The 27,425-nt window shown below is 44.0% G+C and overlaps 54 non-coding genes and 5 pseudogenes across 54 annotated transcripts; all 59 read right to left on the bottom strand.

Moving 5' to 3' along the window:
* Window positions 1–276: 276 nt before the first annotated feature.
* On the bottom strand, window positions 277–395 carry LOC138014697 (5S ribosomal RNA). Its single transcript, XR_011125396.1, has one exon. It is a non-coding gene; the product is annotated as a 5S ribosomal RNA (ribosomal RNA).
* A 326-nt stretch (window positions 396–721) lies between these two features.
* Window positions 722–840, bottom strand: LOC138014696 (5S ribosomal RNA). The gene has a single exon (XR_011125395.1). It is a non-coding gene; the product is annotated as a 5S ribosomal RNA (ribosomal RNA).
* A 328-nt stretch (window positions 841–1,168) lies between these two features.
* Window positions 1,169–1,287, bottom strand: LOC138014695 (5S ribosomal RNA). The gene has a single exon (XR_011125394.1). It is a non-coding gene; the product is annotated as a 5S ribosomal RNA (ribosomal RNA).
* A 326-nt stretch (window positions 1,288–1,613) lies between these two features.
* On the bottom strand, window positions 1,614–1,732 carry LOC138014694 (5S ribosomal RNA). Its single transcript, XR_011125393.1, has one exon. It is a non-coding gene; the product is annotated as a 5S ribosomal RNA (ribosomal RNA).
* A 326-nt stretch (window positions 1,733–2,058) lies between these two features.
* LOC138014693 (5S ribosomal RNA) lies at window positions 2,059–2,177 on the bottom strand. Its single transcript, XR_011125392.1, has one exon. It is a non-coding gene; the product is annotated as a 5S ribosomal RNA (ribosomal RNA).
* Window positions 2,178–2,503: 326 nt separating this feature from the next.
* LOC138014691 (5S ribosomal RNA) lies at window positions 2,504–2,622 on the bottom strand. The gene has a single exon (XR_011125391.1). It is a non-coding gene; the product is annotated as a 5S ribosomal RNA (ribosomal RNA).
* A 326-nt stretch (window positions 2,623–2,948) lies between these two features.
* LOC138014707 (5S ribosomal RNA) lies at window positions 2,949–3,067 on the bottom strand (annotated as a pseudogene).
* Window positions 3,068–3,393: 326 nt separating this feature from the next.
* Window positions 3,394–3,512, bottom strand: LOC138014690 (5S ribosomal RNA). The gene has a single exon (XR_011125390.1). It is a non-coding gene; the product is annotated as a 5S ribosomal RNA (ribosomal RNA).
* Window positions 3,513–3,838: 326 nt separating this feature from the next.
* LOC138014689 (5S ribosomal RNA) lies at window positions 3,839–3,957 on the bottom strand. The gene has a single exon (XR_011125389.1). It is a non-coding gene; the product is annotated as a 5S ribosomal RNA (ribosomal RNA).
* A 326-nt stretch (window positions 3,958–4,283) lies between these two features.
* LOC138014701 (5S ribosomal RNA) lies at window positions 4,284–4,402 on the bottom strand. The gene has a single exon (XR_011125400.1). It is a non-coding gene; the product is annotated as a 5S ribosomal RNA (ribosomal RNA).
* Window positions 4,403–4,728: 326 nt separating this feature from the next.
* LOC138014688 (5S ribosomal RNA) lies at window positions 4,729–4,847 on the bottom strand. The gene has a single exon (XR_011125388.1). It is a non-coding gene; the product is annotated as a 5S ribosomal RNA (ribosomal RNA).
* Window positions 4,848–5,173: 326 nt separating this feature from the next.
* LOC138014687 (5S ribosomal RNA) lies at window positions 5,174–5,292 on the bottom strand. Its single transcript, XR_011125387.1, has one exon. It is a non-coding gene; the product is annotated as a 5S ribosomal RNA (ribosomal RNA).
* Window positions 5,293–5,617: 325 nt separating this feature from the next.
* On the bottom strand, window positions 5,618–5,736 carry LOC138014685 (5S ribosomal RNA). The gene has a single exon (XR_011125385.1). It is a non-coding gene; the product is annotated as a 5S ribosomal RNA (ribosomal RNA).
* A 326-nt stretch (window positions 5,737–6,062) lies between these two features.
* LOC138014684 (5S ribosomal RNA) lies at window positions 6,063–6,181 on the bottom strand. Its single transcript, XR_011125384.1, has one exon. It is a non-coding gene; the product is annotated as a 5S ribosomal RNA (ribosomal RNA).
* Window positions 6,182–6,508: 327 nt separating this feature from the next.
* On the bottom strand, window positions 6,509–6,627 carry LOC138014683 (5S ribosomal RNA). The gene has a single exon (XR_011125383.1). It is a non-coding gene; the product is annotated as a 5S ribosomal RNA (ribosomal RNA).
* A 327-nt stretch (window positions 6,628–6,954) lies between these two features.
* Window positions 6,955–7,076, bottom strand: LOC138014712 (5S ribosomal RNA; annotated as a pseudogene).
* Window positions 7,077–7,897: 821 nt separating this feature from the next.
* LOC138014682 (5S ribosomal RNA) lies at window positions 7,898–8,016 on the bottom strand. Its single transcript, XR_011125382.1, has one exon. It is a non-coding gene; the product is annotated as a 5S ribosomal RNA (ribosomal RNA).
* Window positions 8,017–8,342: 326 nt separating this feature from the next.
* Window positions 8,343–8,461, bottom strand: LOC138014681 (5S ribosomal RNA). Its single transcript, XR_011125381.1, has one exon. It is a non-coding gene; the product is annotated as a 5S ribosomal RNA (ribosomal RNA).
* A 326-nt stretch (window positions 8,462–8,787) lies between these two features.
* Window positions 8,788–8,906, bottom strand: LOC138014680 (5S ribosomal RNA). The gene has a single exon (XR_011125380.1). It is a non-coding gene; the product is annotated as a 5S ribosomal RNA (ribosomal RNA).
* Window positions 8,907–9,232: 326 nt separating this feature from the next.
* LOC138014679 (5S ribosomal RNA) lies at window positions 9,233–9,351 on the bottom strand. The gene has a single exon (XR_011125379.1). It is a non-coding gene; the product is annotated as a 5S ribosomal RNA (ribosomal RNA).
* Window positions 9,352–9,677: 326 nt separating this feature from the next.
* LOC138014678 (5S ribosomal RNA) lies at window positions 9,678–9,796 on the bottom strand. Its single transcript, XR_011125378.1, has one exon. It is a non-coding gene; the product is annotated as a 5S ribosomal RNA (ribosomal RNA).
* A 326-nt stretch (window positions 9,797–10,122) lies between these two features.
* LOC138014677 (5S ribosomal RNA) lies at window positions 10,123–10,241 on the bottom strand. Its single transcript, XR_011125377.1, has one exon. It is a non-coding gene; the product is annotated as a 5S ribosomal RNA (ribosomal RNA).
* Window positions 10,242–10,567: 326 nt separating this feature from the next.
* Window positions 10,568–10,686, bottom strand: LOC138014675 (5S ribosomal RNA). The gene has a single exon (XR_011125376.1). It is a non-coding gene; the product is annotated as a 5S ribosomal RNA (ribosomal RNA).
* A 326-nt stretch (window positions 10,687–11,012) lies between these two features.
* LOC138014673 (5S ribosomal RNA) lies at window positions 11,013–11,131 on the bottom strand. Its single transcript, XR_011125374.1, has one exon. It is a non-coding gene; the product is annotated as a 5S ribosomal RNA (ribosomal RNA).
* Window positions 11,132–11,457: 326 nt separating this feature from the next.
* Window positions 11,458–11,576, bottom strand: LOC138014672 (5S ribosomal RNA). Its single transcript, XR_011125373.1, has one exon. It is a non-coding gene; the product is annotated as a 5S ribosomal RNA (ribosomal RNA).
* Window positions 11,577–11,902: 326 nt separating this feature from the next.
* LOC138014671 (5S ribosomal RNA) lies at window positions 11,903–12,021 on the bottom strand. The gene has a single exon (XR_011125372.1). It is a non-coding gene; the product is annotated as a 5S ribosomal RNA (ribosomal RNA).
* Window positions 12,022–12,347: 326 nt separating this feature from the next.
* LOC138014670 (5S ribosomal RNA) lies at window positions 12,348–12,466 on the bottom strand. The gene has a single exon (XR_011125371.1). It is a non-coding gene; the product is annotated as a 5S ribosomal RNA (ribosomal RNA).
* A 326-nt stretch (window positions 12,467–12,792) lies between these two features.
* Window positions 12,793–12,911, bottom strand: LOC138014669 (5S ribosomal RNA). Its single transcript, XR_011125370.1, has one exon. It is a non-coding gene; the product is annotated as a 5S ribosomal RNA (ribosomal RNA).
* A 326-nt stretch (window positions 12,912–13,237) lies between these two features.
* LOC138014668 (5S ribosomal RNA) lies at window positions 13,238–13,356 on the bottom strand. Its single transcript, XR_011125369.1, has one exon. It is a non-coding gene; the product is annotated as a 5S ribosomal RNA (ribosomal RNA).
* A 326-nt stretch (window positions 13,357–13,682) lies between these two features.
* Window positions 13,683–13,801, bottom strand: LOC138014667 (5S ribosomal RNA). Its single transcript, XR_011125368.1, has one exon. It is a non-coding gene; the product is annotated as a 5S ribosomal RNA (ribosomal RNA).
* Window positions 13,802–14,127: 326 nt separating this feature from the next.
* On the bottom strand, window positions 14,128–14,246 carry LOC138014666 (5S ribosomal RNA). The gene has a single exon (XR_011125367.1). It is a non-coding gene; the product is annotated as a 5S ribosomal RNA (ribosomal RNA).
* Window positions 14,247–14,572: 326 nt separating this feature from the next.
* LOC138014665 (5S ribosomal RNA) lies at window positions 14,573–14,691 on the bottom strand. The gene has a single exon (XR_011125366.1). It is a non-coding gene; the product is annotated as a 5S ribosomal RNA (ribosomal RNA).
* Window positions 14,692–15,017: 326 nt separating this feature from the next.
* Window positions 15,018–15,136, bottom strand: LOC138014664 (5S ribosomal RNA). Its single transcript, XR_011125365.1, has one exon. It is a non-coding gene; the product is annotated as a 5S ribosomal RNA (ribosomal RNA).
* A 326-nt stretch (window positions 15,137–15,462) lies between these two features.
* Window positions 15,463–15,581, bottom strand: LOC138014662 (5S ribosomal RNA). Its single transcript, XR_011125363.1, has one exon. It is a non-coding gene; the product is annotated as a 5S ribosomal RNA (ribosomal RNA).
* Window positions 15,582–15,907: 326 nt separating this feature from the next.
* Window positions 15,908–16,026, bottom strand: LOC138014661 (5S ribosomal RNA). The gene has a single exon (XR_011125362.1). It is a non-coding gene; the product is annotated as a 5S ribosomal RNA (ribosomal RNA).
* A 326-nt stretch (window positions 16,027–16,352) lies between these two features.
* Window positions 16,353–16,471, bottom strand: LOC138014660 (5S ribosomal RNA). The gene has a single exon (XR_011125361.1). It is a non-coding gene; the product is annotated as a 5S ribosomal RNA (ribosomal RNA).
* A 326-nt stretch (window positions 16,472–16,797) lies between these two features.
* LOC138014659 (5S ribosomal RNA) lies at window positions 16,798–16,916 on the bottom strand. Its single transcript, XR_011125360.1, has one exon. It is a non-coding gene; the product is annotated as a 5S ribosomal RNA (ribosomal RNA).
* A 326-nt stretch (window positions 16,917–17,242) lies between these two features.
* Window positions 17,243–17,361, bottom strand: LOC138014658 (5S ribosomal RNA). Its single transcript, XR_011125359.1, has one exon. It is a non-coding gene; the product is annotated as a 5S ribosomal RNA (ribosomal RNA).
* Window positions 17,362–17,687: 326 nt separating this feature from the next.
* Window positions 17,688–17,806, bottom strand: LOC138014657 (5S ribosomal RNA). Its single transcript, XR_011125358.1, has one exon. It is a non-coding gene; the product is annotated as a 5S ribosomal RNA (ribosomal RNA).
* A 326-nt stretch (window positions 17,807–18,132) lies between these two features.
* Window positions 18,133–18,251, bottom strand: LOC138014656 (5S ribosomal RNA). The gene has a single exon (XR_011125357.1). It is a non-coding gene; the product is annotated as a 5S ribosomal RNA (ribosomal RNA).
* Window positions 18,252–18,577: 326 nt separating this feature from the next.
* Window positions 18,578–18,696, bottom strand: LOC138014655 (5S ribosomal RNA). The gene has a single exon (XR_011125356.1). It is a non-coding gene; the product is annotated as a 5S ribosomal RNA (ribosomal RNA).
* A 326-nt stretch (window positions 18,697–19,022) lies between these two features.
* LOC138014654 (5S ribosomal RNA) lies at window positions 19,023–19,141 on the bottom strand. The gene has a single exon (XR_011125355.1). It is a non-coding gene; the product is annotated as a 5S ribosomal RNA (ribosomal RNA).
* A 326-nt stretch (window positions 19,142–19,467) lies between these two features.
* Window positions 19,468–19,586, bottom strand: LOC138014653 (5S ribosomal RNA). The gene has a single exon (XR_011125354.1). It is a non-coding gene; the product is annotated as a 5S ribosomal RNA (ribosomal RNA).
* A 780-nt stretch (window positions 19,587–20,366) lies between these two features.
* Window positions 20,367–20,489, bottom strand: LOC138014718 (5S ribosomal RNA; annotated as a pseudogene).
* Window positions 20,490–20,811: 322 nt separating this feature from the next.
* LOC138014713 (5S ribosomal RNA) lies at window positions 20,812–20,930 on the bottom strand (annotated as a pseudogene).
* Window positions 20,931–21,256: 326 nt separating this feature from the next.
* Window positions 21,257–21,375, bottom strand: LOC138014651 (5S ribosomal RNA). The gene has a single exon (XR_011125352.1). It is a non-coding gene; the product is annotated as a 5S ribosomal RNA (ribosomal RNA).
* Window positions 21,376–21,701: 326 nt separating this feature from the next.
* Window positions 21,702–21,820, bottom strand: LOC138014650 (5S ribosomal RNA). Its single transcript, XR_011125351.1, has one exon. It is a non-coding gene; the product is annotated as a 5S ribosomal RNA (ribosomal RNA).
* A 326-nt stretch (window positions 21,821–22,146) lies between these two features.
* LOC138014649 (5S ribosomal RNA) lies at window positions 22,147–22,265 on the bottom strand. The gene has a single exon (XR_011125350.1). It is a non-coding gene; the product is annotated as a 5S ribosomal RNA (ribosomal RNA).
* A 326-nt stretch (window positions 22,266–22,591) lies between these two features.
* Window positions 22,592–22,710, bottom strand: LOC138014648 (5S ribosomal RNA). The gene has a single exon (XR_011125349.1). It is a non-coding gene; the product is annotated as a 5S ribosomal RNA (ribosomal RNA).
* Window positions 22,711–23,036: 326 nt separating this feature from the next.
* Window positions 23,037–23,155, bottom strand: LOC138014647 (5S ribosomal RNA). Its single transcript, XR_011125348.1, has one exon. It is a non-coding gene; the product is annotated as a 5S ribosomal RNA (ribosomal RNA).
* Window positions 23,156–23,481: 326 nt separating this feature from the next.
* LOC138014765 (5S ribosomal RNA) lies at window positions 23,482–23,600 on the bottom strand. Its single transcript, XR_011125444.1, has one exon. It is a non-coding gene; the product is annotated as a 5S ribosomal RNA (ribosomal RNA).
* Window positions 23,601–23,926: 326 nt separating this feature from the next.
* Window positions 23,927–24,045, bottom strand: LOC138014764 (5S ribosomal RNA). Its single transcript, XR_011125443.1, has one exon. It is a non-coding gene; the product is annotated as a 5S ribosomal RNA (ribosomal RNA).
* A 326-nt stretch (window positions 24,046–24,371) lies between these two features.
* On the bottom strand, window positions 24,372–24,490 carry LOC138014763 (5S ribosomal RNA). Its single transcript, XR_011125442.1, has one exon. It is a non-coding gene; the product is annotated as a 5S ribosomal RNA (ribosomal RNA).
* Window positions 24,491–24,816: 326 nt separating this feature from the next.
* On the bottom strand, window positions 24,817–24,935 carry LOC138014762 (5S ribosomal RNA). Its single transcript, XR_011125441.1, has one exon. It is a non-coding gene; the product is annotated as a 5S ribosomal RNA (ribosomal RNA).
* A 324-nt stretch (window positions 24,936–25,259) lies between these two features.
* On the bottom strand, window positions 25,260–25,378 carry LOC138014760 (5S ribosomal RNA). Its single transcript, XR_011125440.1, has one exon. It is a non-coding gene; the product is annotated as a 5S ribosomal RNA (ribosomal RNA).
* Window positions 25,379–25,704: 326 nt separating this feature from the next.
* LOC138014758 (5S ribosomal RNA) lies at window positions 25,705–25,823 on the bottom strand. Its single transcript, XR_011125438.1, has one exon. It is a non-coding gene; the product is annotated as a 5S ribosomal RNA (ribosomal RNA).
* A 322-nt stretch (window positions 25,824–26,145) lies between these two features.
* Window positions 26,146–26,263, bottom strand: LOC138014710 (5S ribosomal RNA; annotated as a pseudogene).
* A 325-nt stretch (window positions 26,264–26,588) lies between these two features.
* LOC138014757 (5S ribosomal RNA) lies at window positions 26,589–26,707 on the bottom strand. The gene has a single exon (XR_011125437.1). It is a non-coding gene; the product is annotated as a 5S ribosomal RNA (ribosomal RNA).
* Window positions 26,708–27,034: 327 nt separating this feature from the next.
* Window positions 27,035–27,153, bottom strand: LOC138014756 (5S ribosomal RNA). Its single transcript, XR_011125436.1, has one exon. It is a non-coding gene; the product is annotated as a 5S ribosomal RNA (ribosomal RNA).
* Window positions 27,154–27,425: the final 272 nt, after the last annotated feature.

Here is a 27,425-nt window from a genome sequence, read left to right as displayed (position 1 = left end):
GCAAATAACTGTTTCCTCTGTGATGGTTCTTTAACCCTTCACCGGCAATGGCATTGGTAAAATGCAGAGAGTTAATGTTTCCCGTTCAAAAATTCCTTTCAACATCCGGGACTCGAGTAAACAAAGCTTTTCCTCGATTCGATTCCATGGAATGTCATTTTCTAAAGCTTGAATTGTGACGACAAGTTTTACAAGCGCGCGTGCTAATTAGCTCAATGCCCACAGAAAACCAAAGTAAAACAAGTCATATAACGACAAAATGTAGAGTCAAATAGAAGTCTACAACACGAGATATTCCCAAGCGGTCTCCCGTCGAAGTACTACTCTCGCCCTACAGGATTTGACTACGGGGATCGGACGAGACCCGGTTTTTTGCCTGTGGTATGGTCGTAGACGGAAGAAAGCCCGTTCTTGTTGTGTGTTTTGAGCGGGCAAGTTGAACTGAGCAAATAACTGTTTCCTCTGTGATGGTTCTTTAACCCTTCACCGGCAATGGCATTGGTAAAATGCAGAGAGTTAATGTTTCCCGTTCAAAAATTCCTTTCAACATCCGGGACTCGAGTAAACAAAGCTTTTCCTCGATTCGATTCCATGGAATGTCATTTTCTAAAGCTTGAATTGTGACGACAAGTTTTACAAGCGCGCGTGCTAATTAGCTCAATGCCCACAGAAAACCAAAGTAAAACAAGTCATATAACGACAAAATGTAGAGTCAAATAGAAGTCTACAACACGAGATATTCCCAAGCGGTCTCCCGTCGAAGTACTACTCTCGCCCTACAGGATTTGACTACGGGGATCGGACGAGACCCGGTTTTTTGCCTGTGGTATGGTCGTAGACGGAAGAAAGCCCGTTCTTGTTGTGTGTTTTTTGAGCGGGCAAGTTGAACTGAGCAAATAACTGTTTCCTCTGTGATGGTTCTTTAACCCTTCACCGGCAATGGCATTGGTAAAATGCAGAGAGTTAATGTTTCCCGTTCAAAAATTCCTTTCAACATCCGGGACTCGAGTAAACAAAGCTTTTCCTCGATTCGATTCCATGGAATGTCATTTTCTAAAGCTTGAATTGTGACGACAAGTTTTACAAGCGCGCGTGCTAATTAGCTCAATGCCCACAGAAAACCAAAGTAAAACAAGTCATATAACGACAAAATGTAGAGTCAAATAGAAGTCTACAACACGAGATATTCCCAAGCGGTCTCCCGTCGAAGTACTACTCTCGCCCTACAGGATTTGACTACGGGGATCGGACGAGACCCGGTTTTTTGCCTGTGGTATGGTCGTAGACGGAAGAAAGCCCGTTCTTGTTGTGTGTTTTGAGCGGGCAAGTTGAACTGAGCAAATAACTGTTTCCTCTGTGATGGTTCTTTAACCCTTCACCGGCAATGGCATTGGTAAAATGCAGAGAGTTAATGTTTCCCGTTCAAAAATTCCTTTCAACATCCGGGACTCGAGTAAACAAAGCTTTTCCTCGATTCGATTCCATGGAATGTCATTTTCTAAAGCTTGAATTGTGACGACAAGTTTTACAAGCGCGCGTGCTAATTAGCTCAATGCCCACAGAAAACCAAAGTAAAACAAGTCATATAACGACAAAATGTAGAGTCAAATAGAAGTCTACAACACGAGATATTCCCAAGCGGTCTCCCGTCGAAGTACTACTCTCGCCCTACAGGATTTGACTACGGGGATCGGACGAGACCCGGTTTTTTGCCTGTGGTATGGTCGTAGACGGAAGAAAGCCCGTTCTTGTTGTGTGTTTTGAGCGGGCAAGTTGAACTGAGCAAATAACTGTTTCCTCTGTGATGGTTCTTTAACCCTTCACCGGCAATGGCATTGGTAAAATGCAGAGAGTTAATGTTTCCCGTTCAAAAATTCCTTTCAACATCCGGGACTCGAGTAAACAAAGCTTTTCCTCGATTCGATTCCATGGAATGTCATTTTCTAAAGCTTGAATTGTGACGACAAGTTTTACAAGCGCGCGTGCTAATTAGCTCAATGCCCACAGAAAACCAAAGTAAAACAAGTCATATAACGACAAAATGTAGAGTCAAATAGAAGTCTACAACACGAGATATTCCCAAGCGGTCTCCCGTCGAAGTACTACTCTCGCCCTACAGGATTTGACTACGGGGATCGGACGAGACCCGGTTTTTTGCCTGTGGTATGGTCGTAGACGGAAGAAAGCCCGTTCTTGTTGTGTGTTTTGAGCGGGCAAGTTGAACTGAGCAAATAACTGTTTCCTCTGTGATGGTTCTTTAACCCTTCACCGGCAATGGCATTGGTAAAATGCAGAGAGTTAATGTTTCCCGTTCAAAAATTCCTTTCAACATCCGGGACTCGAGTAAACAAAGCTTTTCCTCGATTCGATTCCATGGAATGTCATTTTCTAAAGCTTGAATTGTGACGACAAGTTTTACAAGCGCGCGTGCTAATTAGCTCAATGCCCACAGAAAACCAAAGTAAAACAAGTCATATAACGACAAAATGTAGAGTCAAATAGAAGTCTACAACACGAGATATTCCCAAGCGGTCTCCCGTCGAAGTACTACTCTCGCCCTACAGGATTTGACTACGGGGATCGGACGAGACCCGGTTTTTTGCCTGTGGTATGGTCGTAGACGGAAGAAAGCCCGTTCTTGTTGTGTGTTTTGAGCGGGCAAGTTGAACTGAGCAAATAACTGTTTCCTCTGTGATGGTTCTTTAACCCTTCACCGGCAATGGCATTGGTAAAATGCAGAGAGTTAATGTTTCCCGTTCAAAAATTCCTTTCAACATCCGGGACTCGAGTAAACAAAGCTTTTCCTCGATTCGATTCCATGGAATGTCATTTTCTAAAGCTTGAATTGTGACGACAAGTTTTACAAGCGCGCGTGCTAATTAGCTCAATGCCCACAGAAAACCAAAGTAAAACAAGTCATATAACGACAAAATGTAGAGTCAAATAGAAGTCTACAACACGAGATATTCCCAAGCGGTCTCCCGTCGAAGTACTACTCTCGCCCTACAGGATTTGACTACGGGAATCGGACGACACCCGGTTTTTTGCCTGTGGTATGGTCGTAGACGGAAGAAAGCCCGTTCTTGTTGTGTGTTTTGAGCGGGCAAGTTGAACTGAGCAAATAACTGTTTCCTCTGTGATGGTTCTTTAACCCTTCACCGGCAATGGCATTGGTAAAATGCAGAGAGTTAATGTTTCCCGTTCAAAAATTCCTTTCAACATCCGGGACTCGAGTAAACAAAGCTTTTCCTCGATTCGATTCCATGGAATGTCATTTTCTAAAGCTTGAATTGTGACGACAAGTTTTACAAGCGCGCGTGCTAATTAGCTCAATGCCCACAGAAAACCAAAGTAAAACAAGTCATATAACGACAAAATGTAGAGTCAAATAGAAGTCTACAACACGAGATATTCCCAAGCGGTCTCCCGTCGAAGTACTACTCTCGCCCTACAGGATTTGACTACGGGGATCGGACGAGACCCGGTTTTTTGCCTGTGGTATGGTCGTAGACGGAAGAAAGCCCGTTCTTGTTGTGTGTTTTGAGCGGGCAAGTTGAACTGAGCAAATAACTGTTTCCTCTGTGATGGTTCTTTAACCCTTCACCGGCAATGGCATTGGTAAAATGCAGAGAGTTAATGTTTCCCGTTCAAAAATTCCTTTCAACATCCGGGACTCGAGTAAACAAAGCTTTTCCTCGATTCGATTCCATGGAATGTCATTTTCTAAAGCTTGAATTGTGACGACAAGTTTTACAAGCGCGCGTGCTAATTAGCTCAATGCCCACAGAAAACCAAAGTAAAACAAGTCATATAACGACAAAATGTAGAGTCAAATAGAAGTCTACAACACGAGATATTCCCAAGCGGTCTCCCGTCGAAGTACTACTCTCGCCCTACAGGATTTGACTACGGGGATCGGACGAGACCCGGTTTTTTGCCTGTGGTATGGTCGTAGACGGAAGAAAGCCCGTTCTTGTTGTGTGTTTTGAGCGGGCAAGTTGAACTGAGCAAATAACTGTTTCCTCTGTGATGGTTCTTTAACCCTTCACCGGCAATGGCATTGGTAAAATGCAGAGAGTTAATGTTTCCCGTTCAAAAATTCCTTTCAACATCCGGGACTCGAGTAAACAAAGCTTTTCCTCGATTCGATTCCATGGAATGTCATTTTCTAAAGCTTGAATTGTGACGACAAGTTTTACAAGCGCGCGTGCTAATTAGCTCAATGCCCACAGAAAACCAAAGTAAAACAAGTCATATAACGACAAAATGTAGAGTCAAATAGAAGTCTACAACACGAGATATTCCCAAGCGGTCTCCCGTCGAAGTACTACTCTCGCCCTACAGGATTTGACTACGGGAATCGGACGAGACCCGGTTTTTTGCCTGTGGTATGGTCGTAGACGGAAGAAAGCCCGTTCTTGTTGTGTGTTTTGAGCGGGCAAGTTGAACTGAGCAAATAACTGTTTCCTCTGTGATGGTTCTTTAACCCTTCACCGGCAATGGCATTGGTAAAATGCAGAGAGTTAATGTTTCCCGTTCAAAAATTCCTTTCAACATCCGGGACTCGAGTAAACAAAGCTTTTCCTCGATTCGATTCCATGGAATGTCATTTTCTAAAGCTTGAATTGTGACGACAAGTTTTACAAGCGCGCGTGCTAATTAGCTCAATGCCCACAGAAAACCAAAGTAAAACAAGTCATATAACGACAAAATGTAGAGTCAAATAGAAGTCTACAACACGAGATATTCCCAAGCGGTCTCCCGTCGAAGTACTACTCTCGCCCTACAGGATTTGACTACGGGGATCGGACGAGACCCGGTTTTTTGCCTGTGGTATGGTCGTAGACGGAAGAAAGCCCGTTCTTGTTGTGTGTTTTGAGCGGGCAAGTTGAACTGAGCAAATAACTGTTTCCTCTGTGATGGTTCTTTAACCCTTCACCGGCAATGGCATTGGTAAAATGCAGAGAGTTAATGTTTCCCGTTCAAAAATTCCTTTCAACATCCGGGACTCGAGTAAACAAAGCTTTTCCTCGATTCGATTCCATGGAATGTCATTTTCTAAAGCTTGAATTGTGACGACAAGTTTTACAAGCGCGCGTGCTAATTAGCTCAATGCCCACAGAAAACCAAAGTAAAACAAGTCATATAACGACAAAATGTAGAGTCAAATAGAAGTCTACAACACGAGATATTCCCAAGCGGTCTCCCGTCGAAGTACTACTCTCGCCCTACAGGATTTGACTACGGGGATCGGACGAGACCCGGTTTTTTGCCTGTGGTATGGTCGTAGACGGAAGAAAGCCCGTTCTTGTTGTGTGTTTTGAGCGGGCAAGTTGAACTGAGCAAATAACTGTTTCCTCTGTGATGGTTCTTTAACCCTTCACCGGCAATGGCATTGGTAAAATGCAGAGAGTTAATGTTTCCCGTTCAAAAATTCCTTTCAACATCCGGGACTCGAGTAAACAAAGCTTTTCCTCGATTCGATTCCATGGAATGTCATTTCTAAAGCTTGAATTGTGACGACAAGTTTTACAAGCGCGCGTGCTAATTAGCTCAATGCCCACAGAAAACCAAAGTAAAACAAGTCATATAACGACAAAATGTAGAGTCAAATAGAAGTCTACAACACGAGATATTCCCAAGCGGTCTCCCGTCGAAGTACTACTCTCGCCCTACAGGATTTGACTACGGGGATCGGACGAGACCCGGTTTTTTGCCTGTGGTATGGTCGTAGACGGAAGAAAGCCCGTTCTTGTTGTGTGTTTTGAGCGGGCAAGTTGAACTGAGCAAATAACTGTTTCCTCTGTGATGGTTCTTTAACCCTTCACCGGCAATGGCATTGGTAAAATGCAGAGAGTTAATGTTTCCCGTTCAAAAATTCCTTTCAACATCCGGGACTCGAGTAAACAAAGCTTTTCCTCGATTCGATTCCATGGAATGTCATTTTCTAAAGCTTGAATTGTGACGACAAGTTTTACAAGCGCGCGTGCTAATTAGCTCAATGCCCACAGAAAACCAAAGTAAAACAAGTCATATAACGACAAAATGTAGAGTCAAATAGAAGTCTACAACACGAGATATTCCCAAGCGGTCTCCCGTCGAAGTACTACTCTCGCCCTACAGGATTTGACTACGGGGATCGGACGAGACCCGGTTTTTTGCCTGTGGTATGGTCGTAGACGGAAGAAAGCCCGTTCTTGTTGTGTGTTTTGAGCGGGCAAGTTGAACTGAGCAAATAACTGTTTCCTCTGTGATGGTTCTTTAACCCTTCACCGGCAATGGCATTGGTAAAATGCAGAGAGTTAATGTTTCCCGTTCAAAAATTCCTTTCAACATCCGGGACTCGAGTAAACAAAGCTTTTTCCTCGATTCGATTCCATGGAATGTCATTTTCTAAAGCTTGAATTGTGACGACAAGTTTTACAAGCGCGCGTGCTAATTAGCTCAATGCCCACAGAAAACCAAAGTAAAACAAGTCATATAACGACAAAATGTAGAGTCAAATAGAAGTCTACAACACGAGATATTCCCAAGCGGTCTCCCGTCGAAGTACTACTCTCGCCCTACAGGATTTGACTACGGGGATCGGACGAGACCCGGTTTTTTGCCTGTGGTATGGTCGTAGACGGAAGAAAGCCCGTTCTTGTTGTGTGTTTTGAGCGGGCAAGTTGAACTGAGCAAATAACTGTTTCCTCTGTGATGGTTCTTTAACCCTTCACCGGCAATGGCATTGGTAAAATGCAGAGAGTTAATGTTTCCCGTTCAAAAATTCCTTTCAACATCCGGGACTCGAGTAAACAAAGCTTTTCCTCGATTTCGATTCCATGGAATGTCATTTGCTAAAGCTTGAATTGTGACGACAAGTTTTACAAGCGCGCGTGCTAATTAGCTCAATGCCCACAGAAAACCAAAGTAAAACAAGTCATATAACGACAAACTGTAGAGTCAAATAGAAGTCTACAACACGAGATATTCCCAAGCGGTCTCCCGTCGAAGTACTACTCTCGCCCTACCAGGATTTGACTACGGGGCTTCGGACGAGACCCGGTTTTTTGCCTGTGTGTATGGTCGTAGACGAAAAGAAAGCCCGTTCTTGTTAGTGGTGTTTTTTGTTTGAGCGGGCAAGTTGGAAGCTGATGCAAATAACTGTTTCCTCTGTGATGGTTCTTTAAACCCTTCACCGGCCACTGGCATTGGTAAACTGGCAGGAGAGTTTAATGTTTCCCGTTCAAAAATTCCTTTCAACATCCGGGACTCGAGTAAACAAAGCTTTTCCTCGCGTGCGATTCACATGGAATGTCATGTTCTAAAGCTTGAATTGTGACGACAAGTGTTTACAAGCGCGACGTGCTAACTTAGGCCTCAATGCCCACAGCAAAACAAATTAAAACAAGTCATATAACGACAAAAAGGAAAGTCATATCTAAGTCTACAACACGAGAAATTCCCAAGCGGTCTACTGTCGAAAAAAGAAGTATACTCTCGCCCTACAGGATTTTGACTACGGGGATCGGGACGAGACCGGGTTTTTTGCGTGTGGTATGGGTCGTTAGACGGAAGAAAGCCCGTTCTTGTGAGTGTTTTGAGCGCGGCAAGTTGAACTGAGCAAATAAACGGCTTTCCTCTGTGATGGTTCTTTAACCCTTCACCGGCAATGGCATTGGTAAACTGCAGAGAGTTAATGTTTCCCGTTTCAAAAAATTCCTTACAACATCCGCGGACTCGATGTAAATCAAAAGGCTTTTCCTCGATTCGATTCCAGGAATGTCATTTTCTAAAGCTTTGAAGTGTGACGACACAGTTTTACAAGGCGGGCGCGTGGCTAATTAGCTCAACGCCCACAGAAAACCAAAGTTAAAAACAAGTCATATAACGACAAAATGTAGAGTCAAATAGAAGTCTACAACACGAGATATTCCCAAGCGGTCTCCCGTCGAAGTACTACTCTCGCCCTACAGGATTTGACTACGGGGATCGGACGAGACCCGGTTTTTTGCCTGTGGTATGGTCGTAGACGGAAGAAAGCCCGTTCTTGTTGTGTGTTTTGAGCGGGCAAGTTGAACTGAGCAAATAACTGTTTCCTCTGTGATGGTTCTTTAACCCTTCACCGGCAATGGCATTGGTAAAATGCAGAGAGTTAATGTTTCCCGTTCAAAAATTCCTTTCAACATCCGGGACTCGAGTAAACAAAGCTTTTCCTCGATTCGATTCCATGGAATGTCATTTGCTAAAGCTTGAATTGTGACGACAAGTTTTACAAGCGCGCGTGCTAATTAGCTCAATGCCCACAGAAAACCAAAGTAAAACAAGTCATATAACGACAAAATGTAGAGTCAAATAGAAGTCTACAACACGAGATATTCCCAAGCGGTCTCCCGTCGAAGTACTACTCTCGCCCTACAGGATTTGACTACGGGGATCGGACGAGACCCGGTTTTTTGCCTGTGGTATGGTCGTAGACGGAAGAAAGCCCGTTCTTGTTGTGTGTTTTGAGCGGGCAAGTTGAACTGAGCAAATAACTGTTTCCTCTGTGATGGTTCTTTAACCCTTCACCGGCAATGGCATTGGTAAAATGCAGAGAGTTAATGTTTCCCGTTCAAAAATTCCTTTCAACATCCGGGACTCGAGTAAACAAAGCTTTTCCTCGATTCGATTCCATGGAATGTCATTTGCTAAAGCTTGAATTGTGACGACAAGTTTTACAAGCGCGCGTGCTAATTAGCTCAATGCCCACAGAAAACCAAAGTAAAACAAGTCATATAACGACAAAATGTAGAGTCAAATAGAAGTCTACAACACGAGATATTCCCAAGCGGTCTCCCGTCGAAGTACTACTCTCGCCCTACAGGATTTGACTACGGGGATCGGACGAGACCCGGTTTTTTGCCTGTGGTATGGTCGTAGACGGAAGAAAGCCCGTTCTTGTTGTGTGTTTTGAGCGGGCAAGTTGAACTGAGCAAATAACTGTTTCCTCTGTGATGGTTCTTTAACCCTTCACCGGCAATGGCATTGGTAAAATGCAGAGAGTTAATGTTTCCCGTTCAAAAATTCCTTTCAACATCCGGGACTCGAGTAAACAAAGCTTTTCCTCGATTCGATTCCATGGAATGTCATTTGCTAAAGCTTGAATTGTGACGACAAGTTTTACAAGCGCGCGTGCTAATTAGCTCAATGCCCACAGAAAACCAAAGTAAAACAAGTCATATAACGACAAAATGTAGAGTCAAATAGAAGTCTACAACACGAGATATTCCCAAGCGGTCTCCCGTCGAAGTACTACTCTCGCCCTACAGGATTTGACTACGGGGATCGGACGAGACCCGGTTTTTTGCCTGTGGTATGGTCGTAGACGGAAGAAAGCCCGTTCTTGTTGTGTGTTTTGAGCGGGCAAGTTGAACTGAGCAAATAACTGTTTCCTCTGTGATGGTTCTTTAACCCTTCACCGGCAATGGCATTGGTAAAATGCAGAGAGTTAATGTTTCCCGTTCAAAAATTCCTTTCAACATCCGGGACTCGAGTAAACAAAGCTTTTCCTCGATTCGATTCCATGGAATGTCATTTGCTAAAGCTTGAATTGTGACGACAAGTTTTACAAGCGCGCGTGCTAATTAGCTCAATGCCCACAGAAAACCAAAGTAAAACAAGTCATATAACGACAAAATGTAGAGTCAAATAGAAGTCTACAACACGAGATATTCCCAAGCGGTCTCCCGTCGAAGTACTACTCTCGCCCTACAGGATTTGACTACGGGGATCGGACGAGACCCGGTTTTTTGCCTGTGGTATGGTCGTAGACGGAAGAAAGCCCGTTCTTGTTGTGTGTTTTGAGCGGGCAAGTTGAACTGAGCAAATAACTGTTTCCTCTGTGATGGTTCTTTAACCCTTCACCGGCAATGGCATTGGTAAAATGCAGAGAGTTAATGTTTCCCGTTCAAAAATTCCTTTCAACATCCGGGACTCGAGTAAACAAAGCTTTTCCTCGATTCGATTCCATGGAATGTCATTTGCTAAAGCTTGAATTGTGACGACAAGTTTTACAAGCGCGCGTGCTAATTAGCTCAATGCCCACAGAAAACCAAAGTAAAACAAGTCATATAACGACAAAATGTAGAGTCAAATAGAAGTCTACAACACGAGATATTCCCAAGCGGTCTCCCGTCGAAGTACTACTCTCGCCCTACAGGATTTGACTACGGGGATCGGACGAGACCCGGTTTTTTGCCTGTGGTATGGTCGTAGACGGAAGAAAGCCCGTTCTTGTTGTGTGTTTTGAGCGGGCAAGTTGAACTGAGCAAATAACTGTTTCCTCTGTGATGGTTCTTTAACCCTTCACCGGCAATGGCATTGGTAAAATGCAGAGAGTTAATGTTTCCCGTTCAAAAATTCCTTTCAACATCCGGGACTCGAGTAAACAAAGCTTTTCCTCGATTCGATTCCATGGAATGTCATTTGCTAAAGCTTGAATTGTGACGACAAGTTTTACAAGCGCGCGTGCTAATTAGCTCAATGCCCACAGAAAACCAAAGTAAAACAAGTCATATAACGACAAAATGTAGAGTCAAATAGAAGTCTACAACACGAGATATTCCCAAGCGGTCTCCCGTCGAAGTACTACTCTCGCCCTACAGGATTTGACTACGGGGATCGGACGAGACCCGGTTTTTTGCCTGTGGTATGGTCGTAGACGGAAGAAAGCCCGTTCTTGTTGTGTGTTTTGAGCGGGCAAGTTGAACTGAGCAAATAACTGTTTCCTCTGTGATGGTTCTTTAACCCTTCACCGGCAATGGCATTGGTAAAATGCAGAGAGTTAATGTTTCCCGTTCAAAAATTCCTTTCAACATCCGGGACTCGAGTAAACAAAGCTTTTCCTCGATTCGATTCCATGGAATGTCATTTGCTAAAGCTTGAATTGTGACGACAAGTTTTACAAGCGCGCGTGCTAATTAGCTCAATGCCCACAGAAAACCAAAGTAAAACAAGTCATATAACGACAAAATGTAGAGTCAAATAGAAGTCTACAACACGAGATATTCCCAAGCGGTCTCCCGTCGAAGTACTACTCTCGCCCTACAGGATTTGACTACGGGGATCGGACGAGACCCGGTTTTTTGCCTGTGGTATGGTCGTAGACGGAAGAAAGCCCGTTCTTGTTGTGTGTTTTGAGCGGGCAAGTTGAACTGAGCAAATAACTGTTTCCTCTGTGATGGTTCTTTAACCCTTCACCGGCAATGGCATTGGTAAAATGCAGAGAGTTAATGTTTCCCGTTCAAAAATTCCTTTCAACATCCGGGACTCGAGTAAACAAAGCTTTTCCTCGATTCGATTCCATGGAATGTCATTTGCTAAAGCTTGAATTGTGACGACAAGTTTTACAAGCGCGCGTGCTAATTAGCTCAATGCCCACAGAAAACCAAAGTAAAACAAGTCATATAACGACAAAATGTAGAGTCAAATAGAAGTCTACAACACGAGATATTCCCAAGCGGTCTCCCGTCGAAGTACTACTCTCGCCCTACAGGATTTGACTACGGGGATCGGACGAGACCCGGTTTTTTGCCTGTGGTATGGTCGTAGACGGAAGAAAGCCCGTTCTTGTTGTGTGTTTTGAGCGGGCAAGTTGAACTGAGCAAATAACTGTTTCCTCTGTGATGGTTCTTTAACCCTTCACCGGCAATGGCATTGGTAAAATGCAGAGAGTTAATGTTTCCCGTTCAAAAATTCCTTTCAACATCCGGGACTCGAGTAAACAAAGCTTTTCCTCGATTCGATTCCATGGAATGTCATTTGCTAAAGCTTGAATTGTGACGACAAGTTTTACAAGCGCGCGTGCTAATTAGCTCAATGCCCACAGAAAACCAAAGTAAAACAAGTCATATAACGACAAAATGTAGAGTCAAATAGAAGTCTACAACACGAGATATTCCCAAGCGGTCTCCCGTCGAAGTACTACTCTCGCCCTACAGGATTTGACTACGGGGATCGGACGAGACCCGGTTTTTTGCCTGTGGTATGGTCGTAGACGGAAGAAAGCCCGTTCTTGTTGTGTGTTTTGAGCGGGCAAGTTGAACTGAGCAAATAACTGTTTCCTCTGTGATGGTTCTTTAACCCTTCACCGGCAATGGCATTGGTAAAATGCAGAGAGTTAATGTTTCCCGTTCAAAAATTCCTTTCAACATCCGGGACTCGAGTAAACAAAGCTTTTCCTCGATTCGATTCCATGGAATGTCATTTGCTAAAGCTTGAATTGTGACGACAAGTTTTACAAGCGCGCGTGCTAATTAGCTCAATGCCCACAGAAAACCAAAGTAAAACAAGTCATATAACGACAAAATGTAGAGTCAAATAGAAGTCTACAACACGAGATATTCCCAAGCGGTCTCCCGTCGAAGTACTACTCTCGCCCTACAGGATTTGACTACGGGGATCGGACGAGACCCGGTTTTTTGCCTGTGGTATGGTCGTAGACGGAAGAAAGCCCGTTCTTGTTGTGTGTTTTGAGCGGGCAAGTTGAACTGAGCAAATAACTGTTTCCTCTGTGATGGTTCTTTAACCCTTCACCGGCAATGGCATTGGTAAAATGCAGAGAGTTAATGTTTCCCGTTCAAAAATTCCTTTCAACATCCGGGACTCGAGTAAACAAAGCTTTTCCTCGATTCGATTCCATGGAATGTCATTTGCTAAAGCTTGAATTGTGACGACAAGTTTTACAAGCGCGCGTGCTAATTAGCTCAATGCCCACAGAAAACCAAAGTAAAACAAGTCATATAACGACAAAATGTAGAGTCAAATAGAAGTCTACAACACGAGATATTCCCAAGCGGTCTCCCGTCGAAGTACTACTCTCGCCCTACAGGATTTGACTACGGGGATCGGACGAGACCCGGTTTTTTGCCTGTGGTATGGTCGTAGACGGAAGAAAGCCCGTTCTTGTTGTGTGTTTTGAGCGGGCAAGTTGAACTGAGCAAATAACTGTTTCCTCTGTGATGGTTCTTTAACCCTTCACCGGCAATGGCATTGGTAAAATGCAGAGAGTTAATGTTTCCCGTTCAAAAATTCCTTTCAACATCCGGGACTCGAGTAAACAAAGCTTTTCCTCGATTCGATTCCATGGAATGTCATTTGCTAAAGCTTGAATTGTGACGACAAGTTTTACAAGCGCGCGTGCTAATTAGCTCAATGCCCACAGAAAACCAAAGTAAAACAAGTCATATAACGACAAAATGTAGAGTCAAATAGAAGTCTACAACACGAGATATTCCCAAGCGGTCTCCCGTCGAAGTACTACTCTCGCCCTACAGGATTTGACTACGGGGATCGGACGAGACCCGGTTTTTTGCCTGTGGTATGGTCGTAGACGGAAGAAAGCCCGTTCTTGTTGTGTGTTTTGAGCGGGCAAGTTGAACTGAGCAAATAACTGTTTCCTCTGTGATGGTTCTTTAACCCTTCACCGGCAATGGCATTGGTAAAATGCAGAGAGTTAATGTTTCCCGTTCAAAAATTCCTTTCAACATCCGGGACTCGAGTAAACAAAGCTTTTCCTCGATTCGATTCCATGGAATGTCATTTGCTAAAGCTTGAATTGTGACGACAAGTTTTACAAGCGCGCGTGCTAATTAGCTCAATGCCCACAGAAAACCAAAGTAAAACAAGTCATATAACGACAAAATGTAGAGTCAAATAGAAGTCTACAACACGAGATATTCCCAAGCGGTCTCCCGTCGAAGTACTACTCTCGCCCTACAGGATTTGACTACGGGGATCGGACGAGACCCGGTTTTTTGCCTGTGGTATGGTCGTAGACGGAAGAAAGCCCGTTCTTGTTGTGTGTTTTGAGCGGGCAAGTTGAACTGAGCAAATAACTGTTTCCTCTGTGATGGTTCTTTAACCCTTCACCGGCAATGGCATTGGTAAAATGCAGAGAGTTAATGTTTCCCGTTCAAAAATTCCTTTCAACATCCGGGACTCGAGTAAACAAAGCTTTTCCTCGATTCGATTCCATGGAATGTCATTTGCTAAAGCTTGAATTGTGACGACAAGTTTTACAAGCGCGCGTGCTAATTAGCTCAATGCCCACAGAAAACCAAAGTAAAACAAGTCATATAACGACAAAATGTAGAGTCAAATAGAAGTCTACAACACGAGATATTCCCAAGCGGTCTCCCGTCGAAGTACTACTCTCGCCCTACAGGATTTGACTACGGGGATCGGACGAGACCCGGTTTTTTGCCTGTGGTATGGTCGTAGACGGAAGAAAGCCCGTTCTTGTTGTGTGTTTTGAGCGGGCAAGTTGAACTGAGCAAATAACTGTTTCCTCTGTGATGGTTCTTTAACCCTTCACCGGCAATGGCATTGGTAAAATGCAGAGAGTTAATGTTTCCCGTTCAAAAATTCCTTTCAACATCCGGGACTCGAGTAAACAAAGCTTTTCCTCGATTCGATTCCATGGAATGTCATTTGCTAAAGCTTGAATTGTGACGACAAGTTTTACAAGCGCGCGTGCTAATTAGCTCAATGCCCACAGAAAACCAAAGTAAAACAAGTCATATAACGACAAAATGTAGAGTCAAATAGAAGTCTACAACACGAGATATTCCCAAGCGGTCTCCCGTCGAAGTACTACTCTCGCCCTACAGGATTTGACTACGGGGATCGGACGAGACCCGGTTTTTTGCCTGTGGTATGGTCGTAGACGGAAGAAAGCCCGTTCTTGTTGTGTGTTTTGAGCGGGCAAGTTGAACTGAGCAAATAACTGTTTCCTCTGTGATGGTTCTTTAACCCTTCACCGGCAATGGCATTGGTAAAATGCAGAGAGTTAATGTTTCCCGTTCAAAAATTCCTTTCAACATCCGGGACTCGAGTAAACAAAGCTTTTCCTCGATTCGATTCCATGGAATGTCATTTGCTAAAGCTTGAATTGTGACGACAAGTTTTACAAGCGCGCGTGCTAATTAGCTCAATGCCCACAGAAAACCAAAGTAAAACAAGTCATATAACGACAAAATGTAGAGTCAAATAGAAGTCTACAACACGAGATATTCCCAAGCGGTCTCCCGTCGAAGTACTACTCTCGCCCTACAGGATTTGACTACGGGGATCGGACGAGACCCGGTTTTTTGCCTGTGGTATGGTCGTAGACGGAAGAAAGCCCGTTCTTGTTGTGTGTTTTGAGCGGGCAAGTTGAACTGAGCAAATAACTGTTTCCTCTGTGATGGTTCTTTAACCCTTCACCGGCAATGGCATTGGTAAAATGCAGAGAGTTAATGTTTCCCGTTCAAAAATTCCTTTCAACATCCGGGACTCGAGTAAACAAAGCTTTTCCTCGATTCGATTCCATGGAATGTCATTTGCTAAAGCTTGAATTGTGACGACAAGTTTTACAAGCGCGCGTGCTAATTAGCTCAATGCCCACAGAAAACCAAAGTAAAACAAGTCATATAACGACAAAATGTAGAGTCAAATAGAAGTCTACAACACGAGATATTCCCAAGCGGTCTCCCGTCGAAGTACTACTCTCGCCCTACAGGATTTGACTACGGGGATCGGACGAGACCCGGTTTTTTGCCTGTGGTATGGTCGTAGACGGAAGAAAGCCCGTTCTTGTTGTGTGTTTTGAGCGGGCAAGTTGAACTGAGCAAATAACTGTTTCCTCTGTGATGGTTCTTTAACCCTTCACCGGCAATGGCATTGGTAAAATGCAGAGAGTTAATGTTTCCCGTTCAAAAATTCCTTTCAACATCCGGGACTCGAGTAAACAAAGCTTTTCCTCGATTCGATTCCATGGAATGTCATTTGCTAAAGCTTGAATTGTGACGACAAGTTTTACAAGCGCGCGTGCTAATTAGCTCAATGCCCACAGAAAACCAAAGTAAAACAAGTCATATAACGACAAAATGTAGAGTCAAATAGAAGTCTACAACACGAGATATTCCCAAGCGGTCTCCCGTCGAAGTACTACTCTCGCCCTACAGGATTTGACTACGGGGATCGGACGAGACCCGGTTTTTTGCCTGTGGTATGGTCGTAGACGGAAGAAAGCCCGTTCTTGTTGTGTGTTTTGAGCGGGCAAGTTGAACTGAGCAAATAACTGTTTCCTCTGTGATGGTTCTTTAACCCTTCACCGGCAATGGCATTGGTAAAATGCAGAGAGTTAATGTTTCCCGTTCAAAAATTCCTTTCAACATCCGGGACTCGAGTAAACAAAGCTTTTCCTCGATTCGATTCCATGGAATGTCATTTGCTAAAGCTTGAATTGTGACGACAAGTTTTACAAGCGCGCGTGCTAATTAGCTCAATGCCCACAGAAAACCAAAGTAAAACAAGTCATATAACGACAAAATGTAGAGTCAAATAGAAGTCTACAACACGAGATATTCCCAAGCGGTCTCCCGTCGAAGTACTACTCTCGCCCTACAGGATTTGACTACGGGGATCGGACGAGACCCGGTTTTTTGCCTGTGGTATGGTCGTAGACGGAAGAAAGCCCGTTCTTGTTGTGTGTTTTGAGCGGGCAAGTTGAACTGAGCAAATAACTGTTTCCTCTGTGATGGTTCTTTAACCCTTCACCGGCAATGGCATTGGTAAAATGCAGAGAGTTAATGTTTCCCGTTCAAAAATTCCTTTCAACATCCGGGACTCGAGTAAACAAAGCTTTTCCTCGATTCGATTCCATGGAATGTCATTTGCTAAAGCTTGAATTGTGACGACAAGTTTTACAAGCGCGCGTGCTAATTAGCTCAATGCCCACAGAAAACCAAAGTAAAACAAGTCATATAACGACAAAATGTAGAGTCAAATAGAAGTCTACAACACGAGATATTCCCAAGCGGTCTCCCGTCGAAGTACTACTCTCGCCCTACAGGATTTGACTACGGGGATCGGACGAGACCCGGTTTTTTGCCTGTGGTATGGTCGTAGACGGAAGAAAGCCCGTTCTTGTTGTGTGTTTTGAGCGGGCAAGTTGAACTGAGCAAATAACTGTTTCCTCTGTGATGGTTCTTTAACCCTTCACCGGCAATGGCATTGGTAAAATGCAGAGAGTTAATGTTTCCCGTTCAAAAATTCCTTTCAACATCCGGGACTCGAGTAAACAAAGCTTTTCCTCGATTCGATTCCATGGAATGTCATTTGCTAAAGCTTGAATTGTGACGACAAGTTTTACAAGCGCGCGTGCTAATTAGCTCAATGCCCACAGAAAACCAAAGTAAAACAAGTCATATAACGACAAAATGTAGAGTCAAATAGAAGTCTACAACACGAGATATTCCCAAGCGGTCTCCCGTCGAAGTACTACTCTCGCCCTACAGGATTTGACTACGGGGATCGGACGAGACCCGGTTTTTTGCCTGTGGTATGGTCGTAGACGGAAGAAAGCCCGTTCTTGTTGTGTGTTTTGAGCGGGCAAGTTGAACTGAGCAAATAACTGTTTCCTCTGTGATGGTTCTTTAACCCTTCACCGGCAATGGCATTGGTAAAATGCAGAGAGTTAATGTTTCCCGTTCAAAAATTCCTTTCAACATCCGGGACTCGAGTAAACAAAGCTTTTCCTCGATTCGATTCCATGGAATGTCATTTGCTAAAGCTTGAATTGTGACGACAAGTTTTACAAGCGCGCGTGCTAATTAGCTCAATGCCCACAGAAAACCAAAGTAAAACAAGTCATATAACGACAAAATGTAGAGTCAAATAGAAGTCTACAACACGAGATATTCCCAAGCGGTCTCCCGTCGAAGTACTACTCTCGCCCTACAGGATTTGACTACGGGGATCGGACGAGACCCGGTTTTTTGCCTGTGGTATGGTCGTAGACGGAAGAAAGCCCGTTCTTGTTGTGTGTTTTGAGCGGGCAAGTTGAACTGAGCAAATAACTGTTTCCTCTGTGATGGTTCTTTAACCCTTCACCGGCAATGGCATTGGTAAAATGCAGAGAGTTAATGTTTCCCGTTCAAAAATTCCTTTCAACATCCGGGACTCGAGTAAACAAAGCTTTTCCTCGATTCGATTCCATGGAATGTCATTTGCTAAAGCTTGAATTGTGACGACAAGTTTTACAAGCGCGCGTGCTAATTAGCTCAATGCCCACAGAAAACCAAAGTAAAACAAGTCATATAACGACAAAATGTAGAGTCAAATAGAAGTCTACAACACGAGATATTCCCAAGCGGTCTCCCGTCGAAGTACTACTCTCGCCCTACAGGATTTGACTACGGGGATCGGACGAGACCCGGTTTTTTGCCTGTGGTATGGTCGTAGACGGAAGAAAGCCCGTTCTTGTTGTGTGTTTTGAGCGGGCAAGTTGAACTGAGCAAATAACTGTTTCCTCTGTGATGGTTCTTTAACCCTTCACCGGCAATGGCATTGGTAAAATGCAGAGAGTTAATGTTTCCCGTTCAAAAATTCCTTTCAACATCCGGGACTCGAGTAAACAAAGCTTTTCCTCGATTCGATTCCATGGAATGTCATTTGCTAAAGCTTGAATTGTGACGACAAGTTTTACAAGCGCGCGTGCTAATTAGCTCAATGCCCACAGAAAACCAAAGTAAAACAAGTCATATAACGACAAAATGTAGAGTCAAATAGAAGTCTACAACACGAGATATTCCCAAGCGGTCTCCCGTCGAAGTACTACTCTCGCCCTACAGGATTTGACTACGGGGATCGGACGAGACCCGGTTTTTTGCCTGTGGTATGGTCGTAGACGGAAGAAAGCCCGTTCTTGTTGTGTGTTTTGAGCGGGCAAGTTGAACTGAGCAAATAACTGTTTCCTCTGTGATGGTTCTTTAACCCTTCACCGGCAATGGCATTGGTAAAATGCAGAGAGTTAATGTTTCCCGTTCAAAAATTCCTTTCAACATCCGGGACTCGAGTAAACAAAGCTTTTCCTCGATTCGATTCCATGGAATGTCATTTGCTAAAGCTTGAATTGTGACGACAAGTTTTACAAGCGCGCGTGCTAATTAGCTCAATGCCCACAGAAAACCAAAGTAAAACAAGTCATATAACGACAAAATGTAGAGTCAAATAGAAGTCTACAACACGAGATATTCCCAAGCGGTCTCCCGTCGAAGTACTACTCTCGCCCTACAGGATTTGACTACGGGGATCGGACGAGACCCGGTTTTTTGCCTGTGGTATGGTCGTAGACGGAAGAAAGCCCGTTCTTGTTGTGTGTTTTGAGCGGGCAAGTTGAACTGAGCAAATAACTGTTTCCTCTGTGATGGTTCTTTAACCCTTCACCGGCAATGGCATTGGTAAAATGCAGAGAGTTAATGTTTCCCGTTCAAAAATTCCTTTCAACATCCGGGACTCGAGTAAACAAAGCTTTTCCTCGATTCGATTCCATGGAATGTCATTTGCTAAAGCTTGAATTGTGACGACAAGTTTTACAAGCGCGCGTGCTAATTAGCTCAATGCCCACAGAAAACCAAAGTAAAACAAGTCATATAACGACAAAATGTAGAGTCAAATAGAAGTCTACAACACGAGATATTCCCAAGCGGTCTCCCGTCGAAGTACTACTCTCGCCCTACAGGATTTGACTACGGGGATCGGACGAGACCCGGTTTTTTGCCTGTGGTATGGTCGTAGACGGAAGAAAGCCCGTTCTTGTTGTGTGTTTTGAGCGGGCAAGTTGAACTGAGCAAATAACTGTTTCCTCTGTGATGGTTCTTTAACCCTTCACCGGCAATGGCATTGGTAAAATGCAGAGAGTTAATGTTTCCCGTTCAAAAATTCCTTTCAACATCCGGGACTCGAGTAAACAAAGCTTTTCCTCGATTCGATTCCATGGACTGTCATTTGCTAAAGCTTGAATTGTGACGACAAGTTTTACAAGCGCGCGTGCTAATTCGCTCAATGCCCACAGAAACCCAAAAGTAAAACAAGTCATATAACGACAAAATGTTAGAGTCAAATAGAAAGTAAGTTACAACACGAGATATTCCAAAGCGGTTTCCCGTCGAAGTAGACTATCGCCCTACAGGATTTGACTAAGGGGATCGGACGAGACCCGGTTTTTTGCCTGTGAATGGTTCGTAGACGGAAGAAAGCCCGTTCTTGTTGTGTGGTTTGAGCGGGCAAGTGAAACTGAGCAAATAACGTTTTCCTCTGTGATGTTTCTTTACACCCTTCACCGGCAATAATGTTGGTAAAATGCAGAGTGTTAATGTTTCCCGTTCGAAGATTCCTTTAAACTTCCGGGGCTCGAGTAAACAAAGCGTTTCCGCGAGTCGGTTCAATGGCATGTCATGTGCTAAAGGTTGAATTGTGACGACAAGTTTTACAAGCGCGCGTGCTAATTAGCTCAATGCCCACCAGAAAACCAAAAGTAAAACAAGTCATATAACGAAACAATGTAGAGTCAAAATAGAAGTCTACAACACGAGGATATTCCCAAGCGGTCTCGCCGTCGAAGTAACTACTCTCGCCCTACAGGATTTGACTACGGGGATCGGAACGAGACCTGGTTTTTTTCCTGTGGTCTGGTCGTAGACGGAGAAAGCCCGTTCTTGTTGTGTGTTTGAGCGGGCAAGTTGAACTGAGCAATAACTGTTTCCTCTGTGATGGTGCTTGAACCCTTCACCGGCATGGCATTGGTAAAATGCAGAGAGTTAATGTTTCCCGTTCAAAACTTCCTTTCAACATCCGTGACCGAGTAAACAAAGCTTTTCCTCGATTCGATTACATGGAATGTCATTTGCCTAAAGCTTTAATTGTGACGACACGTTTTACAAGCGCGCTTGCTAATTAGCTCAATGCCCACAGAAAACCAAAGTAAAACAAGTAATATAACGACAAAATGTAGAGTCAAATAGAAGTCTACAACACCAGATATTCCCAAGCGGTCTACCGTCGAAGTACTACTCACGCCCTACAGGATTTTACAACGGGGAACGGACGAGACCCGGTTTTTAGCCTTTGGTATGGTCGTAGACGGAAGAAAGCCAGTTCTTGTTGTGTGTTTTGAGCGGGCAAGTTGAACTGAGCAAATAACTGTTTCCTCTGTGATGGTTCTTTAACCCTTCACCGGCAATGGCATTGGTAAAATGCAGAGAGTTAATGTTTCCCGTTCAAAAATTCCTTTCAACATCCGGGACTCGAGTAAACAAAGCTTTTCCTCGATTCGATTCCATGGAATGTCATTTGATAAAGCTTGAATTGTGACGACAAGTTTTACAAGCGCGCGTGCTAATTAGCTCAATGCCCACAGAAAACCAAAGTAAAACAAGTCATATAACGACAAAATGTAGAGTCAAATAGAAGTCTACAACACGAGATATTCCCAAGCGGTCTCCCGTCGAAGTACTACTCTCGCCCTACAGGATTTGACTACGGGGATCGGACGAGACCCGGTTTTTTGCCTGTGGTATGGTCGTAGACGGAAAGAAAGCCCGTTCTTGTTGTGTGTTTTGAGCGGGCAAGTTGAACTGAGCAAATAACTGTTTCCTCTGTGATGGTTCTTTAACCCTTCACCGGCAATGGCATTGGTAAAATGCAGAGAGTTAATGTTTCCCGTTCAAAAATTCCTTTCAACATCCGGGACTCGAGTAAACAAGCTTTTCCTCGATTCGATTCCATGGAATGTCATTTGCTAAAGCTTGAATTGTGACGACAAGTTTTACAAGCGCGCGTGCTAATTAGCTCAATGCCCACAGAAAACCAAAGTAAAACAAGTCATATAACGACAAAATGTAGAGTCAAATAGAAGTCTACAACACGAGATATTCCCAAGCGGTCTCCCGTCGAAGTACTACTCTCGCCCTACAGGATTTGACTACGGGGATCGGACGAGACCCGGTTTTTTGCCTGTGGTATGGTCGTAGACGGAAGAAAGCCCGTTCTTGTTGTGTGTTTTGAGCGGGCAAGTTGAACTGAGCAAATAACTGTTTCCTCTGTGATGGTTCTTTAACCCTTCACCGGCAATGGCATTGGTAAAATGCAGAGAGTTAATGTTTCCCGTTCAAAAATTCCTTTCAACATCCGGGACTCGAGTAAACAAAGCTTTTCCTCGATTCGATTCCATGGAATGTCATTTGCTAAAGCTTGAATTGTGACGACAAGTTTTACAAGCGCGCGTGCTAATTAGCTCAATGCCCACAGAAAACCAAAGTAAAACAAGTCATATAACGACAAAATGTAGAGTCAAATAGAAGTCTACAACACGAGATATTCCCAAGCGGTCTCCCGTCGAAGTACTACTCTCGCCCTACAGGATTTGACTACGGGGATCGGACGAGACCCGGTTTTTTGCCTGTGGTATGGTCGTAGACGGAAGAAAGCCCGTTCTTGTTGTGTGTTTTGAGCGGGCAAGTTGAACTGAGCAAATAACTGTTTCCTCTGTGATGGTTCTTTAACCCTTCACCGGCAATGGCATTGGTAAAATGCAGAGAGTTAATGTTTCCCGTTCAAAAATTCCTTTCAACATCCGGGACTCGAGTAAACAAAGCTTTTCCTCGATTCGATTCCATGGAATGTCATTTGCTAAAGCTTGAATTGTGACGACAAGTTTTACAAGCGCGCGTGCTAATTAGCTCAATGCCCACAGAAAACCAAAGTAAAACAAGTCATATAACGACAAAATGTAGAGTCAAATAGAAGTCTACAACACGAGATATTCCCAAGCGGTCTCCCGTCGAAGTACTACTCTCGCCCTACAGGATTTGACTACGGGGATCGGACGAGACCCGGTTTTTTGCCTGTGGTATGGTCGTAGACGGAAGAAAGCCCGTTCTTGTTGTGTGTTTTGAGCGGGCAAGTTGAACTGAGCAAATAACTGTTTCCTCTGTGATGGTTCTTTAACCCTTCACCGGCAATGGCATTGGTAAAATGCAGAGAGTTAATGTTTCCCGTTCAAAAATTCCTTTCAACATCCGGGACTCGAGTAAACAAAGCTTTTCCTCGATTCGATTCCATGGAATGTCATTTGCTAAAGCTTGAATTGTGACGACAAGTTTTACAAGCGCGCGTGCTAATTAGCTCAATGCCCACAGAAAACCAAAGTAAAACAAGTCATATAACGACAAAATGTAGAGTCAAATAGAAGTCTACAACACGAGATATTCCCAAGCGGTCTCCCGTCGAAGTACTACTCTCGCCCTACAGGATTTGACTACGGGGATCGGACGAGACCCGGTTTTTTGCCTGTGGTATGGTCGTAGACGGAAGAAAGCCCGTTCTTGTTGTGTGTTTTGAGCGGGCAAGTTGAACTGAGCAAATAACTGTTTCCTCTGTGATGGTTCTTTAACCCTTCACCGGCAATGGCATTGGTAAAATGCAGAGAGTTAATGTTTCCCGTTCAAAAATTCCTTTCAACATCCGGGACTCGAGTAAACAAAGCTTTTCCTCGATTCGATTCCATGGAATGTCATTTGCTAAAGCTTGAATTGTGACGACAAGTTTTACAAGCGCGCGTGCTAATTAGCTCAATGCCCACAGAAAACCAAAGTAAAACAAGTCATATAACGACAAAATGTAGAGTCAAATAGAAGTCTACAACACGAGATATTCCCAAGCGGTCTCCCGTCGAAGTACTACTCTCGCCCTACAGGATTTGACTACGGGGATCGGACGAGACCCGGTTTTTTGCCTGTGGTATGGTCGTAGACGGAAGAAAGCCCGTTCTTGTTGTGTGTTTTGAGCGGGCAAGTTGAACTGAGCAAATAACTGTTTCCTCTGTGATGGTTCTTTAACCCTTCACCGGCAATGGCATTGGTAAAATGCAGAGAGTTAATGTTTCCCGTTCAAAAATTCCTTTCAACATCCGGGACTCGAGTAAACAAAGCTTTTCCTCGATTCGATTCCATGGAATGTCATTTGCTAAAGCTTGAATTGTGACGACAAGTTTTACAAGCGCGCGTGCTAATTAGCTCAATGCCCACAGAAAACCAAAGTAAAACAAGTCATATAACGACAAAATGTAGAGTCAAATAGAAGTCTACAACACGAGATATTCCCAAGCGGTCTCCCGTCGAAGTACTACTCTCGCCCTACAGGATTTGACTACGGGGATCGGACGAGACCCGGTTTTTTGCCTGTGGTATGGTCGTAGACGGAAGAAAGCCCGTTCTTGTTGTGTGTTTTGAGCGGGCAAGTTGAACTGAGCAAATAACTGTTTCCTCTGTGATGGTTCTTTAACCCTTCACCGGCAATGGCATTGGTAAAATGCAGAGAGTTAATGTTTCCCGTTCAAAAATTCCTTTCAACATCCGGGACTCGAGTAAACAAAGCTTTTCCTCGATTCGATTCCATGGAATGTCATTTGCTAAAGCTTGAATTGTGACGACAAGTTTTACAAGCGCGCGTGCTAATTAGCTCAATGCCCACAGAAAACCAAAGTAAAACAAGTCATATAACGACAAAATGTAGAGTCAAATAGAAGTCTACAACACGAGATATTCCCAAGCGGTCTCCCGTCGAAGTACTACTCTCGCCCTACAGGATTTGACTACGGGGATCGGACGAGACCCGGTTTTTTGCCTGTGGTATGGTCGTAGACGGAAGAAAGCCCGTTCTTGTTGTGTGTTTTGAGCGGGCAAGTTGAACTGAGCAAATAACTGTTTCCTCTGTGATGGTTCTTTAACCCTTCACCGGCAATGGCATTGGTAAAATGCAGAGAGTTAATGTTTCCCGTTCAAAAATTCCTTTCAACATCCGGGACTCGAGTAAACAAAGCTTTTCCTCGATTCGATTCCATGGAATGTCATTTGCTAAAGCTTGAATTGTGACGACAAGTTTTACAAGCGCGCGTGCTAATTAGCTCAATGCCCACAGAAAACCAAAGTAAAACAAGTCATATAACGACAAAATGTAGAGTCAAATAGAAGTCTACAACACGAGATATTCCCAAGCGGTCTCCCGTCGAAGTACTACTCTCGCCCTACAGGATTTGACTACGGGGATCGGACGAGACCCGGTTTTTTGCCTGTGGTATGGTCGTAGACGGAAGAAAGCCCGTTCTTGTTGTGTGTTTTGAGCGGGCAAGTTGAACTGAGCAAATAACTGTTTCCTCTGTGATGGTTCTTTAACCCTTCACCGGCAATGGCATTGGTAAAATGCAGAGAGTTAATGTTTCCCGTTCAAAAATTCCTTTCAACATCCGGGACTCGAGTAAACAAAGCTTTTCCTCGATTCGATTCCATGGAATGTCATTTGCTAAAGCTTGAATTGTGACGACAAGTTTTACAAGCGCGCGTGCTAATTAGCTCAATGCCCACAGAAAACCAAAGTAAAACAAGTCATAACGACAAAATGTAGAGTCAAATAGAAGTCTACAACACGAGATATTCCCAAGCGGTCTCCCGTCGAAGTACTACTCTCGCCCTACAGGATTTGACTACGGGGATCGGACGAGACCCGGTTTTTTGCCTGTGGTATGGTCGTAGACGGAAGAAAGCCCGTTCTTGTTGTGTGTTTTGAGCGGGCAAGTTGAACTGAGCAAATAACTGTTTCCTCTGTGATGGTTCTTTAACCCTTCACCGGCAATGGCATTGGTAAAATGCAGAGAGTTAATGTTTCCCGTTCAAAAATTCCTTTCAACATCCGGGACTCGAGTAAACAAAGCTTTTCCTCGATTCGATTCCATGGAATGTCATTTGCTAAAGCTTGAATTGTGACGACAAGTTTTACAAGCGCGCGTGCTAATTAGCTCAATGCCCACAGAAAACCAAAGTAAAACAAGTCATATAACGACAAAATGTAGAGTCAAATAGAAGTCTACAACACGAGATATTCCCAAGCGGTCTCCCGTCGAAGTACTACTCTCGCCCTACAGGATTTGACTACGGGGATCGGACGAGACCCGGTTTTTTGCCTGTGGTATGGTCGTAGACGGAAGAAAGCCCGTTCTTGTTGTGTGTTTTGAGCGGGCAAGTTGAACTGAGCAAATAACTGTTTCCTCTGTGATGGTTCTTTTTCCATTCACCGGCAATGGCATTGGTAAAATGCAGAGAGTTAATGTTTCCCGTTCAAAAATTCCTTTCAACATCCGGGACTCGAGTAAACAAAGCTTTTCCTCGATTCGATTCCATGGAATGTCATTTGCTAAAGCTTGAATTGTGACGACAAGTTTTACAAGCGCGCGTGCTAATTAGCTCAATGCCCACAGAAAACCAAAGTAAAACAAGTCATAACGACAAAATGTAGTCAAATAGAAGTCTACAACACGAGATATTCCCAAGCGGTCTCCCGTCGAAGTACTACTCTCGCCCTACAGGATTTGACTGCGGGGATCGGACGAGACCCTGTTTTTGCCTATGGTATGCTCGTAGACGGAAGAAAGCCCGTTCTTGTTATGTGTTTTGAGCGGGCAAGTTGAACTGAGCAAATAACTGTTTCCTCTGTGATGGTTCTTTAACCCTCACCGGCAATGGCATTGGTAAAATGCAGAGAGTTAATGTTTCCCGTTCAAAAATTCCTTTCAACATCCGGGACTCGAGTAAACAAAGCTTTTCCTCGATTCGATTCCATGGAATGTCATTTGCTAAAGCTTGAATTGTGACGACAAGTTTTACAAGCGCGCGTGCTAATTAGCTCAATGCCCACAGAAAACCAAAGTAAAACAAGTCATATAACGACAAAATGTAGAGTCAAATAGAAGTCTACAACACGAGATATTCCCAAGCGGTCTCCCGTCGAAGTACTACTCTCGCCCTACAGGATTTGACTACGGGGATCGGACGAGACCCGGTTTTTTGCCTGTGGTATGGTCGTAGACGGAAGAAAGCCCGTTCTTGTTGTGTGTTTTGAGCGGGCAAGTTGAACTGAGCAAATAACTGTTTCCTCTGTGATGGTTCTTTTAACCCTTCACCGGCAATGGCATTGGTAAAATGCAGAGAGTTAATGTTTCCCGTTCAAAAATTCCTTTCAACATCCGGGACTCGAGTAAACAAAGCTTTTCCTCGATTCGATTCCATGGAATGTCATTTGCTAAAGCTTGAATTGTGACGACAAGTTTTACAAGCGCGCGTGCTAATTAGCTCAATGCCCACAGAAAACCAAAGTAAAACAAGTCATATAACGACAAAATGTAGAGTCAAATAGAAGTCTACAACACGAGATATTCCCAAGCGGTCTCCCGTCGAAGTACTACTCTCGCCCTACAGGATTTGACTACGGGGATCGGACGAGACCCGGTTTTTTGCCTGTGGTATGGTCGTAGACGGAAGAAAGCCCGTTCTTGTTGTGTGTTTTGAGCGGGCAAGTTGAACTGAGCAAATAACTGTTTCCTCTGTGATGGTTCTTTAACCCTTCACCGGCAATGGCATTGGTAAAATGCAGAGAGTTAATGTTTCCCGTTCAAAAATTCCTTTCAACATCCGGGACTCGAGTAAACAAAGCTTTTCCTCGATTCGATTCCATGGAATGTCATTTGCTAAAGCTTGAATTGTGACGACAAGTTTTACAAGCGCGCGTGCTAATTAGCTCAATGCCCA

Source organism: Montipora capricornis, chromosome 8 (assembly GCF_036669925.1).
Source record: "Montipora capricornis isolate CH-2021 chromosome 8, ASM3666992v2, whole genome shotgun sequence".
Taxonomy (NCBI): domain Eukaryota; kingdom Metazoa; phylum Cnidaria; class Anthozoa; order Scleractinia; family Acroporidae; genus Montipora; species Montipora capricornis.
The sequence above is the reverse complement of the archived record's forward strand: the minus strand, read 5'-3'. Positions and strand labels throughout refer to the sequence as shown.